Here is an 18,697-nt window from a genome sequence, read left to right on the forward strand (position 1 = left end):
CACCTCTGAGGGCTGCTCTCCTGAAGCTCCTTGACATGTTTGAAAACAGGGTGATTCAGTTTGGTGATTCAGTTTGGGAGGCTTTGAAGTTTTTAGCTCAGGTTTAGGGAAAATGTACGATGTGAATCATCCAGGGACTTTGTTTTCTCAGTGAGTTCTATGGTAATTGCACACTGCAGTAATGTTTAGGGCAAAACAGTATAAGACATTGGAGCCTTTTGTTACTGCGAGTCATATCCTCCTGAAAGCCAAGTGTTTGTCAAATGAAGCAGACAGCTCATGCCTGGCTGTCTTTTGGGATTAAAAGCAGAGGGAGGACATGTCTTACTTGCATGTATCAGTACGCAATCCTAAAAGGAGAAGAAAGGGAAACAACTCCGTTATTCTTTCTTGCTCTGAAAATCTGTCCCTGTGTTTAATGGTGGATGCAGAATTTTGACTTTACCGTACAGTGCTTGAGTTTTTGGTCTTGCTGTGTCCAGGAAACAAAAATTAAGATGGAAATTATTGGGAAAAGGACAGTTCATTATTTATTTGTAGTATATCAATGAATTTGGGAATAAATAAAACTGAGAGTTGATAGGGGCGCTTAGGGCAATGTGTTAGCTGTACGCCCTTCAGCACAGTCCTGACGCTATCACTTGCAAGGTGGCCACAGCGCCATGAGCAAGTGAGCATCTTGTGCTGGGGTGGGGATTCGTGGTCATCTGCCAAGGTCAGCAGAAGGTTCAAATACCTTTCTTTTTTAACCTGTTGTCTGTAATGGCCACTCCCTGGAGGGAGCTGGCTGAGAATAGGAAGGGACCTGTGAATTGCATCTGCATTTATAGAAACTTAGAGGTTTATCAGACCCTGTGGTTGTGAAATGCAGACTTGGAAATACCAGAACCAGAGTGGACAGCACTGGTGTTTGGCACAGGACAGGTGCTGAACGTGTTCAGGTTCAGGACACAGGCTCTATTTCCCCTTCAGGAAGACAAAAAGTAGCTGTGTGGGAGTCGTGTGGCTCAGCCGCAGTCCCTGCGTGTTTTGTTTGGATAACAGCAGTGTCCTATGCAGTAGTTATTTTGGAGCTGGGCTTCCTGTGTTTGTTCCTGGTCTATTCATTAATAATAATGGAGTGTGAAAACCTAGCTCTGTTTTCGAGTTATCAAAATAAATTCAGACTTTGTGACCAGTTTTTGTCATAAGTGGGGTATATGATCTGAGCTATTTAAATATTTGTTTGCAGCACTGCCTTCCTGCTGCTTTATTAAGCCTTCCAGAACTCTGACTCCAACGAGGACGTGAGTTCACTTTGAAGGGAAGGGGTTTCTCATTCACTTCTAAAGCTAATCACTACGTGTTTGGAAAGATACATAGACAAGACAGACAAAATATGAGCAACACATGTACAACCTAACAGCCTTGTAACAGGGAAAATAAGAAAATCAGAGGTTACATCATATTATTGTAAGAATACAGTATTTTGTTTTCCAAACTGTTATTCAACAGTGGGATGAATCCTTGAGTCATCTTGTGTTTGAACTTCCAAAACGGCCTGTGGTTGTTCCATCGTTCCTCTCACACAGTCCCCAAAGACACAAGAGTTAGAGGCAATGATTAATCTTTCTGCCTTAATGGCCTGATCCAGCATTTGCTGATGTCGAGAGAAAGCTCCTGATATACTTCAACAGACTTTGGAGCAGGCCAGTGATTTTTCAAAATTATGCACAAGCAGCAAATGAGAAGCAAGTCGGGAAAATCTTTCCAAGTGCTGTGGACCCAATTTAAGAAACTGCTGTATTCTGTTGTAAGACTATCTAGAAACCCCCAAATACACGCACAAATACACAAACACATGGCTTATAATTCATTGTGATCACTTCCTACCTTTGATCTTTTGTTCTACTTGACTTGTGTGCATATGTGTGTATGTGAGAGTAAATAACCTAATCCTAATTGTCTGAAGATACACATACAGACATGTAACAACATGTATTGCTTACATAATGCCATAAATGAGCGTAGTGTTTGTGTGTAAATTATATTTATATATAAATTTCCTACAGTGTATATATGTAGCCAATATAAATAAATTCTTGTCACGGTAGTGGATTTTATCTATATATTTGCCTTATAAACTAGCAGGTAATAATTTAATTCAAAAGGTCCTTCCAAAAATGCAATTAATGTCTTTTGTTATAGTTTCCCTGGGTTTAATAATCCTCTCTTCCAGATTTATATTGGTTTCTGGAAAGTAATGCTTATTAGAGTGTTTTTCCAAATTGGCCACAATAATCCACTGAAATCTGCCAGCTGAATCATTGCTGTGCTTGTGAAATTGCCAGGATCGCCTGACAGTTATTACTGGGGCAGAAGGGGAGGGGGAAAGGGAATGAAAGTTTCATAATATGTCACTGTTACTGATACCTCCGCTATGGGTCTGAGATTTGGATTGAAATGTTTACTGAATTCTCTGTGAAAGGTGGAATGCAGGGTGGCAGATTGGCAGCAGGGCTTATAACAGGCAAAGTTCAGTAATTTCATTAGGCAGTTGTACTTCATTGTGGGAGTATTTAAAAGCATACGCATATACGCGCGTGTGTGTGTACCTAGGTGGTTTTTATAGGTATGTATGTGTGCATTTTGCCCCATGCATACTCCCCCAGCCTGGTTGTTGCAGAAGGGGTATATACACGAACCAAGATTGTGTTTTACATAAAAATCCCACCACAGGTGCCAAGTCACCACCTTAAATCAATCACCTGCTGCCAGGCGTGTTAGCACCTTAACGTGCTTATTCTCTTCTGTATGCTGCTGGTGAACGTGGGTGGCAGGTACCGAACAGCCGTGGTTCTAATACATTTCATTTTCTCTCACACTTTTGAGATATCTTTAAGGAGCTGATTTTGCAGTGTCCAAATTAATCTTTCATGTGAACTGCTGCAGAATGGACCCTAGCCTTGCTTTTGAGAAGGATTTACATCCTTAGCAGTTGCTGACAAAAGGATGCTGGATCCCACTGCCTCGCTGCAAAGGTATATAAAAGAATAGCAGGGCTATGGCCTGCCAGGGCTATGCCAGAGGGAGCAAGACAAAATGCCTCCCCCTCAGGAGCCCCGGCACCAGCGCCAACACAGAGCCCGTTTGGGGATGAGCGCTGCAGGCTGGGATAAATATTGTCACCAACAGCCATCCCTGGTGAGGCATTGCTCAGAGCAGCACCCACCCCCAGAGAGCATTTATGCACGGGATTTGTATTTTAGAGTTGGAAATAGGCTTTTGTTTAAGTAATCTGACTAGGAGGCAGGACGGGCGGTGTAAGAGCAGCATGCTGCAGGACAGGCAGCTGGATGGGGCTGTGTAAGCACCCGTAGACACGTCTGCATGGAACAAATGGCATATGTTGGGGTTGCAGGGCTGTCAGTGCCCTGCTCAGGTGCAGCAAATCCAAAATCTTCCTGATAAAAGGCCATTCTGGCTTGGATTTTTTTATTCGTGCTGTTGCAGCCACAGCAGTTCTATCATGGAAGCGTTGCCTGTTTGTACATTGTGGGCTGAGATAGTGGATGCCCACATCAGTACAGCCAGAAAAAATAACAGATTCTGAAACATTTTTCATTCCACAGCATGTGGTCAAAGATGAGTTCTGTCTCAGCAGATGTTCATGTGCAAAATGATGCTTTAAAGCAATAAACTTCCCCTAGATTTTCCTCGTGATGCTGCTGAGTTTCCCATAAATACCAGCCAGGGCAAAAGGCACGATGTTCTGCAGGTATCCTTCTGGTTCGGCTGTCCCCTGGCGTTGTGGCCAGGGTCAGCTCAGGGGCCGTACACTTTGTGGGAGCAGCCATACAAACACACTTCCCCTTTTAATGCATTCTTCTCTGTCTGTAGCAAGCTGAAACGGCAGGCAACACGTGAGGAATCAGCAGTGCTGTTTACATTCAAACACCAAATACCAAAGTCAGTGCAAGCCAACTGGATGGCAGAAGCAGTCATCTTCAATTTTTATAGCCTTATAATTTGTAAGACAATTTTTATTACTCTGATTGGAACAGAGATGATGTTTGTAATGCCTGTTTATGCCATTTCAAACTTGAACATAAATCTCATTTTTTAAGGGGATTTTGTGGTTTTCTTGGCTTTATGGATTTTTTTATCCTTCTTTTATGCATTCTGCTAAATTAAACCAAAATAAACCCAAGGAAAAAAGTGATTCTTTAAAACTACTTTATTATTTTATCCCTTCTTTGGACAGGAATTTTCATCAGGAGGCAAGGGCAGAACATTCTATTCAGCCTCTGCCTGCTGATTTACGCTGCCGTCGTTGTAAAAGCCATTATGACGGCCAATAACTAGGAACAGGAACTGTAAGGAAAAGCTTTGTAATACAATGCCGCTCCCCTTTTTCACCAACAGCTTTGTTGGTGGTCCAGACGTAATTCAAAAACGTGTTAGATGGTTCTCGGAGAGAAGCATGGAGCTTCTTTTGTTTTAGGAGGAGTCCAGGCCCAAGAGGGCATCTTGTAGTCTTCTGCCTTGGCTCTAAGGTGCAGGGGGCTTGCAATAGAAAGCTGCAGATTAAGTAATGATAGCTGTTATTTTTCCTGCCCAGCAGACCTTGGGTTCTGGTGGGGTAGCTTACAGGGGATGCTTCCAACCACAAACACTGGCAAAATCCTGTGGGATTCTGCCTTAAGTGTTAGGGATAACATTTAAGATTGAGAGTGTATACATGGCACTATGGACCTGCAGGTCGGAGCAAATGCTAAATGAAACCACGGATATATTCACAGGAAACCAGGGATAGATTTGGCAAATGTGTTGCTGCCAGCAGTATTGTTTGACACGTAGAAGTACTTCTAAAAGCTAGCGAGTCTACCCACCTGCATATCTGATGCTAAAACGTCAGTTTGTTATTGCAAGGTAGTAAGACTCAGTTGCCACTTGAACTTGACAGCTCATTCAATAGATCCTGTTCTGAGCATTGCTGTGAGAGTAGACCATGGTGGCATCAAAGAAAAAGCTTTTGCCAACAGTTACTGGAGAGCAGCAAGTGAGATATGACTCCTTTTTCCTATGATCATGTATAGAAAATGACTGTAGTAACACTAAGGTGTATGCTAGCAAATCCTGACTTGTTAAAGTTTCCAAATGTAAGTGGTAGATGTTCTACCAGCATTACCAAAGCGTTTTTATTTTAATTTTTTAAAAATCCCATTGCTTGCAGCTGTTCATTTCTATGGCACTCTGTTGTTTATGGACGTTATTTCCATATGGGTACCCAGAGCTGTTTGTTGTGCAAGGAAAAGTTGTTTGTTTCGCCTGTGTGTGTGTGTGTGTATTGTACTTGTTTGGTGGTGGGTTTTGGTTTTGTTTCTGTTTTGTTCTTTCAGATTAAGGTTTTTCCCGTTGCAAAATGGATGTTGGCATACAGACATGACCACAAGTGAATTGCACTTGTTAAATGTTTAGATGAACAAATGACATTTGCAATTTAAAAAAAAAAATCTTCTCACGTAGAAAACTTAGGCAAAGGTAATGTTTATGGAAAAAAAAATCTTTTGCCCCTGGCTCCATATTCTAAGTACCTCTACCCTGGTCTCTGTGCTGCTTTGGTGCAAGTGAGATGAGAATCTAGCCCCTTTCATGACTGATCTCTTTTCATTGACTAGGCAATGCAAAAGACACATGCAGCATCAAGTTGTTTTAGCAACTAATATTTGACAATTTTAAAAAGTTTTCTTTAAGGCTGAGTTTTATGTAAAGCTGTTTACATTAAAGTGACATCCAATTAAAGTGTATCATGTAACCCACATCACAGTTCAGCACACATTTTCTGTTTTAGCTGACATATGGCCCCATTTATGAAAATAAAAATCATCATGTTTTGATGATATGTTCACATAATTTATGTGGAAAAGCAGGGGGAGAGAAGCAGAGAGAGGGAATGCTTTTACTGTGTAAAGCTATTATTTTCTGTGACTCATTAAATGTCTTTTAACCCATGTGCACAGGCATAACCCTCCTCCATCAATTCCTGCCTAGGCTTTTCTCTCCCCATTCTCCATGCTGGACAAAGGGACTTAATAGATGTAATGGGCAGAGACAGTTTGCACGGTACCATCCCATACCACAGGCATTTTTACAGTAAAGGATTCTTTAATATTATGAAGAGGAGATAAAATAGTTAACTTAAAAACAAATCTGAGGACAGCAGAGCTAATTAAGTCCCGTTTTTCTTTGGTCGTCCCAGTGCTGTGTGCCTGTGAAGATTCTCTGATGTCTGGGAAAAGATAATCTACTGAGGTTTTTTTCTTCAGTCTTTTCCCTACTCAGCTGCCAATTTTCATAAAAACTTGTAGGAACTTAACACCTTTGCAACCAGCAATCCGCTGTCAAACGTGCCTGGCATTTTCTCCATACACAGAAAAATCATTCTGGCTCACCTGGGTGTTTCTGGACGACTTAAAGTGGGAAGGCAAGCTGATTTCATTTGGGTAACTAATTGATAAGGAAGATGGTTTGTTTTATGAAGTGGCCATGAATCAGAGATGTGTAATGTGTCAGCACAAACTTGGGTTTGTCAGGCTACCTACAGCCAAGGCTGGGGGTTTGGTATTTTATCCACATCGTGACCCTCGCTGGAACTGACTCTGCAAAACAGAAGAAGCCTCTAAGCTGATTTTAATCCTGCCTTAAGCAGTGTGATGACAAAGCATTATTTAAAACTATAGATTTGCATGTTTCTTGTTAAACAAACGAATTTAAACTCCCAGGCCTTATTTTGTTTTTGTACCAGCACATCAGTGGAAGAAAAGACTCTGCTAGCCAGCAAATTCAGCATGTGCAGAGGAATCAGCCAGTAAGTGTGCAGTGAAAACAAATTAATTCCTGGATTTCCCACATATGCTGGAAGGTAGACTTGTCTTTAAGATGGAAGCAACATGCCTACTGCAGAACATTTGTTTACCCACAGTTTGGGGATCTTAATCATTGTTTAAATGGTAGCTGTTGTTGCACATCAGAGTGCAAGGCACGTTGAAGATAGTTGGACAGTATAAATCAATATGCCATGATCTCCTTGCCAGGAGAAACTAGACTGTATACCTGCAAACTGCTTTATTATTATTATTTTTATTATTTTTTTTATTGTTTATTTTTTTTAATAGCATGAGACTGACAAATGGAACCTTTGGCCTGTACAGTTTTGGTCAGTAGATGTTTGGCCACTGTCGTAGATAGGAGTTGAGTCCTGTCCTCTGTGAATGGACTCTTTAACATATACTACAAAAAGCTCCAAAGAGACATGACCCCAAATCAGTGAGGCAGACATTAAATTTGGACTATCCCGTTCCTTACTATGTATGGCTACGAAACCTCACAAGTGTTTCTTTTTTGTTGGAAGAGAAACAGAGCCTTGTCAGTTGTACAATATTATACTGTAATCACCCTCCATTTTCTGCTTTCTAATGACTTTTTAGAGTCATCATTCTTGACATAAGTTAATGTAAAAAGGAAAAAAAAACTCACTTCCTCACTTGCCTCTAACAAAAAACTAATAAAGTTACCATTTACCATCTAAAGTCCAGTGGGATCTAAACTGCTGATGATAATATTAAGTCCTGAGAAATGTAGAATTTCCAATAGAATCTGGCAACCTCTGGCAGAACCTCCTGTTTATAATGAAGTATGTGTATTATGTATAGTTGGATGGTGATCCTAATCAGGGTCCTGAGATCTGCGCACTCTGGTTTTGATCATTATTACTGAGATTAAATAGGCATAGAGCCAAAATGTTGCAATGTAATAACCTAGGAGTTGAGCAGGAGGGAGCAGAGGGTGAGGGATTATTTATTGGTTGGATAAATGGGGTTAGCAGTTACTGGATGTAACAGAGACTTACTTTCCTGAAGTCAATGACCATTAAAACAATGGGGCTTATGAATGAAGAATGTCTGTCAATTTAAAAAGCAGAAAATGTATCATGAGTGAAGGACATGGCCAAAATCAGGCCCTCTGACCTTGAAGTATTTTTCAATTTGCAGGTTCCTTAAAAAAAAAAAAATAGGTTGAGTGTACTCTTGGATAGCAAATATACGTCCGCTGGTAATTGGCTTTTTGTAACGATGTTTTATAGCAGTCTTATAAGGAGTTAACCAAAACACTTCTCAGACCATGGATACGACCCTGCTGGTCTTTTTCTTTCTTAGCTGGCTGTAGGTTTGTGCATAGGAGTTATTCAGCAGTAGGCAAAAGAATTATTTTCCAGGTTTTAAGAACCCAGAAATCTATTACATATGCTCATAAGCTTCACTTTCACCGAGATCATTAAATACAAATAGAAATTCCCTCCTTAGTGCCGAATTGTGCTGTTTCCCATCAACTCATCACCTCAGAGAGGCATTCAGGTTCCCCGAGTAGGTAGAGTAAAGCTGGAATTGTGACGTCTGCTTCTGTTCTGTAATTTGATTCCTAGAGTTTTGGCAGTTTCCTTAAGGAAAATAATTTTACAGGGTTGGGGTTTTTGGCTTTTTTGTTTTGGTTTGGTTTAAATTAAAAAAGTCTGAAGCTTTCATCAGAGAAATTTCTGTATCCATCCAAAGGAGGAAAAAAGCCCTCAATACTATCCCAAAAAATTGTTCTAATAAAAATTAAGGAACAGTTAGAAGGAGCAGAGGTTAATCTTCTGAAGATTCTGGCTTACTCCGATGTAGATGTTAACAAAAGCTAATGGGAATGTCATGTGTTACTTGGGGATAGTCTAAAACATGCACATACAACATGCACATGGGAAATCTAATAGCTGGCTTGAAATCACTCTTAGCAGACTGTTTCACTTTGTTTCAAAAGCAGAGTCAGTGGTCAGTGCTCCGAGGGTATCCTGCACAGAAGAGACACTCGTAAGTTCCCTGCAGGAGCAGCCCCTGCTAGTTCTCTGCGCTTTGGCTTGCAGGGTTGCTCACCGATTTCGCCTCACCTGGTCTTGAAGCAGCTCTCGGTAATGTAATTGGAACCTAACTGCGCTGCCGTGCTCAGGGGGTCGATAAGAAAAGGAACACGCTCATCCCAACAGGGAAGACCTCGTAATTTCTGTGCCACCAAAAATCCATTGAGAAGCAGCCAGTGTGTCATCTCAGAGCTAAGGACAGAGAGGACAGACGTGGATTTGAAAACAAAGTATGTCAAGTTGTCTGAGATAAACAGTCAGCTTGAGCCAAGAGAGAAATGGTGTCCAAAGACTTGATTTTTCAGAGGTACCAAGTGCTCGGCACCTTTAAAAACGGACTACTTGTGAAGATGTTTGAATAAGGCTTTAGGTGAAGAAGTTGGCCTAGTTTCAGTTGAAATTAATGATTCACTGCAAGCGGTGTTAAACAGAAACATCAGAATTATCAGAATAGCAGGACAAAAATAAAAACATAAATTGCAGGTGGCTAAGCATGTTTTTAGCACAACAGATTCTGCTCTCTGTTCAAAGGTGGTTTGCCAGGTATAGTAAATCTTTCCTCTGCTGCTGGCTGAGATGAGAGCTTCTCAGCGAGCATTTCTGTTTGCCCATTTGATGTGAGGTGCCCACAGATTACCTTCCAATGAGGTTTGAACCGTGCTCACCTCCCGTTTCTGTGCCCAGTCTATACTGGGTTTCTGGAGGCTATGAAGCACACGTGTTGTGCTCAGCTTCATAAGAATTTGTCCCTGCTTGAAGTTTGTGAATTTTCTAGAGGAGACTTCAGTTAAGAACTAAAATTACCCAGAGGAGTCACCCAGTCCTCCTGTCTGACGTACATGTCCGCTTCTGTCTTTCTGTCCCCTTTTTCTCTTCTTTTACTAGTGATTTAGTCTAAGGTTTCTGTCACACCTGCCCTGTTAAAACTCTCCTGTTGGCATTTTGCTCCACGTCTCAAAGGATTTGATTCCTGTTCCAGTGCCCTTCCCAATTCTTCTGGTCAGTGGGGAATGGCTGCCAACCCGAAACTGAGGAAAATCTCCGTAAGAGAGCTTTTCCCACAGTGTGGTACTTCAGCCAGTCATTCTGGGAGAGACGAGGTGTTGTCATGGTGTCTTCGGTTGTTAGGAGGATCCTAAGCCTGATTTGGAACATTAATGGCTTGAGCCTGAACAAAGTGGTCAAAACATCACGGAGAAAAACTCCTCTTCGGTGTCTCTGCCTGGCAGGGCAATATGATTTTTGTCTGTCATTCATCTCTGACCATCCTAGGTACGTAGGTTTTGGGTACAGCTGTGCTCAAAAAGCACAGAAGCTTGCAAGAAGGCTACAAGCCAGCTTCCACAGCCAATGTGCCTGGAGCACTGTGATTTTAATCATACAGTTTGAGTTCCCTGCACTGTAAGAGTGAACCTGGGTTAACCCTGTGGTGGATGGAGAAGATTGTGGTTGAACTTGTGACAGAAATCATTTTCAGGTTCTGCATTAACAATAGGTACAAGCCAAGGTGGAGATCGCAATGTTCTGCTCCCATGCAGACAAGTCTTTTTGTCACAGGCATTCACAGTTGTGATTTGAGGTTACTGAATTTATGGGAAAGGAATTAAGGGGGTCATAAAACAGGACTTAACCCATACTTACCCATCTGCAGCACTGCAAGCACGCTGTTTCTGTTTTTTCTTCTGGAGGCAAGTTCTGTGAACTCACTTTAATAACCTGGCCAGGATAAAAGGTTAAATACATATAGCCTGCAGAGCTGCTGAACTCCAAGACTTTGGGGACTTGTTGAGCCTCGATGGGATCCATACACTGTCTGAGACTCTGTTCTGCTCCAACTGGCTGTTAAGACACCAAAATTACTTGGTAGCCTGGTGAAATGTACCACAACTGTTCCCTGAAGAAGAAGAGGTGGAAACATGCTGAACAGATTAAAAGGTTTGTCTGACAGTGACCCCTTGCTGAATGGTATATCAAAAAGTGAATACAGCTTTTAAATCTGGAACACACGGCCTCTGACTTGATGCTACGCAGGCTGACATTTGAACAGCATCACCACGGCAAAGTCTACATTACATTTTTTAATAGGTATACACATATGTAATAAATGTAGAAAGTCAAAAGGATTTCCAGAGATTTGTAGTACATTATTGTAATCACAACAGACTTTAAGAATAGGTATGAATTTCCTTTCAGTGGGGAGAGACCAAAAGAAAGACTATAAGCTTAGCACTGTTCATCTTCCTGGGCCATGATACCTGTGTTCCAAGAGGCCCAGTTTTGAAGTTGCCTCTTTTTCATGCCTTTTAAAGGTTTTTCACTCTGTTCATCATGCAGATAAGCTGTGATGAAAACCCAGCGTGTTAATACCCTCACCCAAATAACGAACCACCTTCCCAATACATGGGCTGCAGGTTTGGGGTACGTGGCCTGACCACTGTGTGCTCAGAAGCAGATCCCCCAAGGATCGTAGCATCTGTTGAACATTCTCCACTCCCATGAACTCAGGTAGGAAGTTGAGGCTTTTGGCACCTTCCGTCAGCCCAGCAGAGCTGAGGAAGGGTCACACCCAATGAGTATATTGATTTCCCTCAGTGCTTGCCCCTCGGCGCCCTGCTCAGCGGTGAGTGCCGTCTCCGCTGCCACAGGTGCGGTAAGAGTGGATCAAGGCATGCAGAGGAAAAGCTGTTTTGAAAAAAAAAAAAAAACCTAAAAAAACTTTAAAAATAGTCTTTCACAACAGCTCTGGACTCAGGATCTTAACAACTTCATAAAAGCTTGTTGCTGGTGTTGTAAAACTCTAATACACAAGTTCGTTCCACATAAGAACACGGCTGTAAGTTTTTAGCTCCAGATGCCAAAGAGTGAGCCCAGCCTGTTTAAAACGTGTTAAGCTGCAACATGCTACATAAGTTAATACCAGCCTTCTCCTTTTTACCTGTTCTGCTTGGGCGTGTGCCAGTGCCAGTCACTTACATACCCCTTTACCTCGATTCACTGGAGGAGATGAGGCTGCCAAGCCAGATATTTACCTTGGGAACACACATTCTTATCCTGTAGCGTTTCATCAGCCACAGCTAAAGAAAAGATTTATGGACTTTGTAACTCTAAGGTTATTTAAGTCACTTGTTAGCCAAAAATAATGTAAAGACATACAGTGCTTGTTTCAAAAAAGTTTGTAATTAGGAGCCCATACTTTGCTCTGATTTACAATGTACGCTTGGTATCCAATTAGCAATAATAGTGTTCTTTTAACTAAAACACATATCCTTCCAAAATTATGCAGACTTTCCAATTACTGCGCTATGATGAAATTATAGCTAGAGACTCATAAAGTTGTGCATAGTTTATAAATGCAATATATTCTTAACTACCTTGCGGTATGGTATATACTAGCAAGGCTCATATGTTCTCTGTGTTATGGAGGCTTGTTAAAAAACACGTATAGGATTATTGAAAAAGTATGTCCAATAATATTTATGTACTTACTACCATTGTGATAGGCAGTAACTGTTCATTCTGATTAACACTTCTGCTCCGATACAGCATGATCAAGTGACTCAAAATCTCTAAAATACTAGAAACTGTTTAGAAATTCCCTCCAAACCACCTGGAAATTTAAGTCCTGGGAAGGTTACTGTTTGATTTCTTTGTTAACTTATAACATCCCCTTTATTTTGCATAACATGAGATTTTTTTTTTCTAATTTCTTAAAGCAAATTTGAATTGCAGTGCCTCGCCAGCTTATATCCAGTATCTTCCTCTTGCTGTTCTTGTAGCCAAAGCCAGAGCTCCAGCCATTCCCACTGGTGTGGGAGAGAGCTGATAATCAGTAAACAGCGTCCTAGAGTTCAAACCAACACCAAGAGAACGGGCTTCCGAAGTGCAGAACAACCTTTGATTGCTTTCTGGTGGTGGGAGAGGTCAGAGAGGAGCTCCTTACTCTGCTCGTAGCAATCCCTTTCCAGCTGTGACATTCTGGCATGTTTGCAGAGGGTTATTGATGAGAAAACCATGTCTTTTACAGGACGGGGCGACTGACTAAGGCCTGTTCAACGCTGTGAAAGTGTTAGTAACACTTAATAAGATGACTAAGCAGACTGCTCCAGGGCTTTTGTAATTTATTTGTTATTATTTGTTGCTCAGAGTGTGCTGAGGACTGTTAGTCCTGGAATGAAACTCCCGTTCAGCCTGCAGAAAACGTGCACGAGTAGAGAGACTAGCCAGAGAGCATGTGCATTGTAGTGCTGTAAGAATTAGGACGTGTGTGTCTTAGCTGGCATTATTAGGCTATCTTGGGTTTGCTATTACTGTTCATTAAAAAATGATTTCAGCTTTGCCAAAGCCTTGTGATCTCGTTGAGGTGAGAGTGGACAAGGAGAAGATTCAGCAGGGGTGACTCAGGCTGTTGTCACCCGCAGTCATCCTGTGACCTGTCCTGGCTCACCCTCCTCTTCCCCAGCCTCACGGAAAGGCCTGCTGTGGAACATGCTCTGTGTCACAGCTCGGGAGAGAGGCCCTCAGCCTGGGGGAGAGGACAGAAAAACTGTGAGGTGGTGGCAATGCCTTGCCCTTTACCTCCCCTACCCCTGGTGAAAGCCGCTGGCTTGGGATAGCTATATGCCTTTACAGTGTAATATGTAATCAGAGATCATAATTAAAAACTGAGTAACCTATGAATCTCCCGAGAGCTTGCTCTTTCCTTGTTTTTACAATTCTTCCAGCCTCATAAACGAGGCTTCTTCAGTGTGAGTCACTTGGGGGGACAGTTTGGGATCTTCAAGTTTTGAGGCTATTTTAATTTTTCAGGCTATTCATTGTCTGCATTTGCTTTGTTTCATTTGGTTTGGTTTTCCTTCAAGCTCTCAGTACTATATAATATAAAAGTATTCGGAGCTGTATAAATTACGGCCCAAGACGCCTCAGGGGACGTGGAAGTGAGTTACAGCACTGTGCCTGCATGCAGTGTCTCAGCTGCTCCGACTGACTGGGCCAAGTGGAAGGAGGCTGAGAATCGTTACAGCTCGAGGAGAGCTTGGTGCCTGATGGCAATCGGTGCATTCAGTCAATAAATCTGACCTGATTCATGCTGCCAAGCTGCTCTGGCACACCCATTGGAGGTGTAGGGCTGATGGATGTGGAAAACCTGTTTGCAGCATTTCAGGGTAATCTTAAGAATCGTCGCTGTTCCAAAGGCTTGCCTTGGCCCTGGGACTGGCTGTCTCCACAACCGTCCAGTGAAACTTCCAGAATTGGCAGCTGAAGTCCCAGCTGTTACCAGTGCCACCCACTGCTCTGCCTCCTCTGCAGCCACCCCCGACCTTCTCTCTGACTCTTTCTGCAGGTTTGACTCAACCGAAAAAAGGGACTGAACTGAGAAAAGCATGTTTGGTTCATGTCTGCTCTACCCTCAGCTGGCATCTGTCTCCTCTTGCCAATTCAGGTTGCCCAAGGTACTAGAAGCAGTGCAGTGTATGCAGGACGGAGGAGAGGCAGAGCAGTAAGTACCATGGGAGCAGTCAGGAGAAAGGCAAAGGCAGATCCAGGGTAGGTGTGGTTCAGGCTACACAATGATAGACATGTCCAACAGCTGTGGAAAACAATAACAGATGGATGAAAGAAAGATTTATGGGAAGATGGTGTGTGCAAACGGGGGCATTAGAGCTGCACTGGTTCCCATTCAACTATCTGTTGAAAACCTCAACAGAAGAAGAAAGCCCCTCACTTCAAAGGGCTTACGTCAGCTGAGGAGCCGTGCTCTGTGGCCTCTATCTGGAGAAACTGCAAAGGCTCAGAAAACATGCTAGCAGCTGGTAACGTGTCTGTAGCTAATAGTATGGAAGCACTTTTATGTTCGTGTGTTGCAAATATTTACACATTAAGTCATGGTAATTAGGAATAATTAGAGTGGAATGTACCTTGTATTCACAGTGCCAGGAACTAGGTCCATGTCATAAACACCGAGTTTATTTCTGTTCAAACTCTACAGCACAGGACACAGAGTCTTTAGTGCCTTCCCACGCTGTGCCCAGCACTGGGACACGGCACAGTGGCACAGGCAGAGGTCTGTGAAAGACCTCAAATGGGTACATCAGCAATGGTCAAATCCAGAGCTTTATATCCTCTTAGGAAAAGGTGGATTTAGAGATCGATTCCATCATGTTCTCTGTAGTCCTTCCCTTCCCTTTGGCTTGCGGAATTGGTGCTGTCAGTGGAAGCAGAATGGTTTTATGGCCCTTCAAGCCATGGTATCTAAGGGCTTGAAGGTAAGGGGAGAAGTGAATGTTTTCTCTGTGGTCCTAAAAAGTTTGTCTCAGAGGTTTCTGATCTTTTCCAAACACAATATTGCTGTAATGCTGTAATTGAAAAACAGCAACAGCAGCAACTAAAGAGCTCCTAATGCAGGAGGAAAGATCAGTGTTCACTATTTAGGCTGCTACTTGTATCAGAAAGATGGTCACTTAGGTAGATGGGCAATTCTATGTTCTGTCGTAACTGGTGAAATAAAAAATAAACTGGCTAGGTATGTGATTCCAGTTGTTGAATTTCCTCTTGATAGTTATGGGCTAGTGTCTGAACTTTGCCTTTGTATTTGATTAAATTGAATATTATAATTGACATTGCTATTCAATGTTTTTGTCTTACAAAATAATTTGTGAAGTAATATCAAATATTCCTCACCAGCTACCCACAGCAAGATTTGTCTTCTCCCAGAGATACCTAGTAATATGTGGTAAGAAGCCTTTCCCCCACACTGTGAGCCCCAGCCTTCCCAGAAGGACTATTAAAAATAAAAAATAATCTTTGTTAAGAAAAACGTTTCTCATTGGGAAGCGGAGATGATTTATCTAATGCTTAGCGAAGGGCCCAGGGAATTAGAGGGACCCGTCCCAGAGCAGCTTTCCTGGTGAGGTGACAAACAGCCACAAGTAAGGCACTTAAACCCTGTTGTGGGAAACTTCCCTGTGGATTGCAGCGTGAGCAGGAGATGCCACTTATGGCAAATCCAATTTGTAGAAACTGTTGACATCTCTAGCAGCCAAGAGTAATGATAGGCTTTTTGTTTGCTGATGCCATAGCAATACTGTCATTTCATAGTGTTGTTAGGCATCATTATTTGATGTTCATAAATGTGGTGATTAAAAATGACAGAGCACATAAACTGCTTTTTCCTACTTTGTATTTATCCCAAGATATTTATTAATTTTGTAACTCCCCAACATATTATTTCTTCACCTTACGTAGCATCTAGCAGTAGTAAGCCATGCTCAGCCACACCACCTCAGTGCACTCTTCATTGCCATGTTTGTCATTAGCATGTGCTTGGTGATCTCTGGTTTTGTGGCCCAGTGGGACGGGATGTTGTTGGGGAGGTGGACACCATGTGTACTGTGGGCAGACCTGGCAACTGTGGGAAGCTCAAATGTACTGTGCCAGTGCAGTGGTTGTGAAGATCACCAAAAAGGGTGCGAAGAAGTAGAGACACGTTCTGTCCTCGTCTTACCATTTCTTAATACCGTACAATACTGTTCTGGCTTGAGGAACGTACTGCCAACTCTTCCTAATATTAGTTGTGTTCTGAAATTGGACAGTGATGGGAGGAGGCTGTGTAGTTTTAAAGTGAATCCAGTCTTTAGAGATAGTTGAAATCTCCAGCTACCATGAAATATGTTGTCACTTCAATTACAGTTGCAAGTACCTCTCTCTTATTTGTTTCCTGTAATACCAGACAGACTAGGTAAATATATATCTTTTTTTAATGAAGCACAATATAGTTTTTAAATGGTTTATATCAAGTTGTTTCCAGTTTCTTATAAACTCCTGATTTCTAAATATCCCATTATTTGTTCCATATGTTTCACTGAAGTCATTGTTATCAGTACAGCAGAAAATGCATAAATAATCTAGTAATTTAACATAAGTTTGTGATTTTTCTTAAGTTACTGTCAATCAAATATCATTAGTATAAACTGAAATCAAAGCAGAGCCAAAATCTGTAATTAAATCATGGAGGATGTCCTGAGACAATAGGAAAACAGGGAGTGCTCTCGTAGGCTGTACCGGGCACAACTGTCATTGTGTTTGTTAGCTGAGAGGCCGCAGAAGTCTTGAAGGAGGTACTTCTTCATGACAGTGACTCTGCTTTTGTCAAACAGGTTTCAAAGAGCAGTCATGACACTTGGTATTAATCCATTTGACTCTGCTTTTCACTTGAGCTAAACGCTTCGTTCTACATGAGGGAATAAACACAGCTCATTGCGGTGATGAAATAGGAAAAGTAAAAAATGGTTGGGGAAGATGCTCAGGAGAACAGGGCAATGTTGTACAAAGTCTCCATCCTGTGCAAAAGGAGGTCACGGAATGGAGCTGGCAAAAGAGTCAGGTTATGCTTCCTGTAAAAGTTCATCATTTCCTGACCAAAAAATGTCCTGATTGCCCAATGCAAAAGACAACTTTTTTTGTTTTGTCTCCCCTCGGTCCCCTTCCAGTAATGAAAAAAAGAAAAGGAGAAGATAGTAAGAAGAAAAATGTGAAAGAGGAAAAGGGGAAAAGAAAACAACACAGAAATAGATAAAAGTTTGTGGAATCCTTATAGAAACATTCAGAAAAAATCTAAACTATCTGAACATTTTCAGATGTTCACAAAATGTAATTTTAAATCGAAGATGGAAAAAGAAAAAGCAGACCACTCTGCTAAACTCAAACTCTGAAAACTCAATTCTCACCAGTAACCTAGGAGGTCACTGGGAATTATTTATGTGACCACAATTCCTTTTTTCTTTCCATAAGATAGATTTCTTTCAGACTTGCACCTTTTTGTTGAACGTGTCTTGGTTATTAGTGCATAGCTTTGATATATTTTCTACCCATCTCTGTGTTACCAACTGATAAACAGCATCATGCCTCTGAATCAGGTCCGCAGGTCCAGATACCTTTAAACTTGCGCATTTTCTCCTCATTGACCCAGGTTGTTGCCACTGAGTCTGTCTTTGATTTTTGATTGCCTTAGAGTTGTGTTTTCAGATGTATGCTTAAAGTAGAGATTACGCTGATGAAGTCAAATGCATTGCTTTTGGTCTGTGGCCAAGAACCCAAGTTTACCTTTCCGTTTTCAGAGGATGACGAGGTTGTCTGTTCAACTCAGGTGAAAATCCTATTGGACAAATAATAGTGTGTTCCCATTATAGCTTTTATATTGACAAGTTCAGGAAATAGCCAATTTAACTACGCAATGAACACTCATCTGCTCTGTGGTTAGTCTCTGCTATGCTTTTTTTCTTTCTGGGATTCTCTTTCTCTTCTGAATCTCTACTTCTGTTCATAGACCCCTGATCTGAAAATGCAAGGCCAAAGGACAGTCAGTGGTGCATGAAACAGCCCGATTTCTTTCAAATAAGAGCTCCATTTCCTCTGGAGAGGTAGAAAGTGGGAGGCCAACTGTAGACTTTAGCTTCACGGAGTAAACCAGAAAACTGGGAGGGAGACGTTCCCTAAGGAAAGCTGTGGCAATCAGTGTAGAGCAGGGTGCACCGCAGTTCAGCAGTGGTGTTGGAAGACATGGTCTTTTCAGAGGTGCTAGGAGCAGGTGCTATAGCTCAGTGCATCGCACAAAAGAGGACTGCTGATTTCACAGTCGCTCTAGAAAGCCCTATCAATGCCAGAGAGGAGGAGGAGATGAGGCTAGACTCCACCAGGCAAGAACGGGCGGTGTATGTTAGTGCTGCTGCAGTGATGGCCCTTCCAGTGTTTCTGTTGTAAGCTCCA

At 41.9% G+C, this 18,697-nt stretch overlaps 1 protein-coding gene and 1 long non-coding RNA gene across 13 annotated transcripts in view; both read left to right on the top strand.

The window, feature by feature from the left end:
- LOC308199281 overlaps positions 1-12,832 on the top strand; it is a 28,079-nt gene extending 15,247 nt beyond the window's left edge. The window contains exons 2-3 of one of the 3 annotated variants that reach the window (XR_013954558.1): positions 8,839-11,440; positions 12,649-12,832. This is a non-coding gene — a long non-coding RNA (uncharacterized lncRNA). Of the gene's footprint in view, positions 1-8,838 lie in introns of all 3 variants that reach the window. The other 2 variants (XR_013954557.1, XR_013954559.1) reach the window with 2 other exon arrangements.
- The window catches only part of GLIS1 (GLIS family zinc finger 1), a 192,659-nt gene that overhangs the window by 109,035 nt on the left and 64,927 nt on the right, over positions 1-18,697 (top strand). The gene's annotated exons all lie outside the window — the stretch shown is intronic.

This window comes from Anser brachyrhynchus (assembly GCF_964034855.1).
Source record: "Anser brachyrhynchus genome assembly, chromosome: 8".
Lineage (NCBI taxonomy): Eukaryota > Metazoa > Chordata > Aves > Anseriformes > Anatidae > Anser > Anser brachyrhynchus.